The 1,796-nt window shown below is 36.7% G+C and overlaps 1 long non-coding RNA gene across 1 annotated transcript; it reads left to right on the plus strand.

Annotated features, from left to right (window-relative positions):
* Nucleotides 1-872: 872 nt before the first annotated feature.
* Nucleotides 873-1,526, plus strand: LOC137236729 (uncharacterized). Its single transcript, XR_010948601.1, has 2 exons — nt 873-1,246; nt 1,320-1,526. It is a non-coding gene; the product is annotated as an uncharacterized lncRNA (long non-coding RNA).
* Nucleotides 1,527-1,796: the final 270 nt, after the last annotated feature.

The raw sequence follows: 1,796 nt of genomic DNA on the forward strand, positions 1-1,796 counted from the left end.
GCTATGGTTCCTCTTTCTATATATGAGCCGTTTATTTTTAAAGTGGCAAAAGTCATTTCCAACTCGTGGTCTTAAATGCATTGTTATTTTTGAACGAATGCATATATAGATGGTTCTACAATTATAACATAATAATAAGAATTGCATCTTTTGGATATTGGACTCTAACAAACTGGAGGCGAGGAGGGATACAAACAAATTATCACTGAACCTAAACGACATGAAATGACTTATGGCACTTTCAAAATAAACGGCTCATATGTATGGTGGCTAATACTACGGCGTCTGTGAAGGGTGGTCAAGGCGTGCGATATATAAACTAAGTGCTGCCGCCGCATCTCTGGTCAGTGGACTTCTCGTAAGGTGGTGTGACTTTGGAACTGGCAGCTTTGCCTATGCGAATGGCAAATTGTTGTCGTCTTCGAAATTACTTGCAGCATCTTTCGGTTGGCAACATCATCATTGCGACATTTATCACCCATTTCAGAGAGAAGCATGTATACATAAGTACATATCACATAACAAATAAGCGTATATGTATATGTACCTCTGTGTGTGCATATGACAAATGCATCGAAAATGAGAGCTAGCTTGATTAAATTCTTCACGTAAGAAAAGAGAAATTGCTGATGTCCGAGGGAACTCAAGCCTCGTCGGCTAGGAAGATCAGTGCACATATAGATATCTACGGATGGAAGTATGTTTACATTGTATAAACATTATGAGCCTTGCATTTAGCATTTTTCCCCTAAGACAATTTGTGGTTCGAACGCCTAATTGCGATACCTTCCTATATATGCATAAATTGTAGATATTTGTTACCAATGCGTCCATTGCACGTGCGCTCCGCAACATTAGACTTTAGCGGACAGTAGCGGTTGTTTATGTCAGCGTCATGCAACATGCATTTGCATCAGTTTTCGCCAAGCGACCACCGGGAGTCGACGACATGTGTAGTATAGACCGGCACAAAGTAGCGGTGGCCACTACGCTGTCATTTGTATTTCGCGGATTTATCTATGATAAATGGTGTTGGCTCATGTTGCATGGACGCGTTTATATTGAATTGCTACATACTAACATTCTATGTACAAAAGCCTGTCGTCTATTTCGATCTCAAGAATTTGCACTGAAGCCAATACTTGCAGCAACAAACGTGAAAAAATAGATCATTAAATATACACATGATATACATACATATATATTACGGATATTTGCATGCAAATTCTTACATAGTTGAACTTATGTAAGTATGTACATACATATGTATGTAAGTCCCCGAACTTGTTTGACGTCAATTTACATGAATTTTCATTTAGCAAGATTCAAAACTTAAGCTGAACAGGACGTGTTTGACAAATTTTCTATAAATTTCACTGAGGTAACTGGCCGACAAACTTTACACAAACTAATAAATGAAGGTTTTACATGGATTCCAGGCAAGATAGGATTAAAAGTGTTTCAAATTACTCAACGGATATATGTAAATTCAGTTTGGTAATATAATAAAAGAAGTTTGCAAAGCATTTTTCTAATTTGTTTTAACTATTGCCAAGCTGCGGTGTAGCACCCACGTTGCCACGATGCAGTGTTTCGTGTAGAACAAGCTAGCTGGACAAAATTATTTTATGAGATTTTCCGTTTCATATGCAGTCATTTATTACAACTACGTCATTTTTTTCAGCAATATGTTCTTTTTTTTTATTTTTTTCCAAAATTTTACTTCATATGCATACATTTGCTTATTTCATATACAGTAACTCATGTGAATAAGTGACATAGATCCAAAAAAATTT

This window comes from Eurosta solidaginis, chromosome 1 (genome assembly GCF_040869045.1).
Source record: "Eurosta solidaginis isolate ZX-2024a chromosome 1, ASM4086904v1, whole genome shotgun sequence".
NCBI lineage: Eukaryota > Metazoa > Arthropoda > Insecta > Diptera > Tephritidae > Eurosta > Eurosta solidaginis.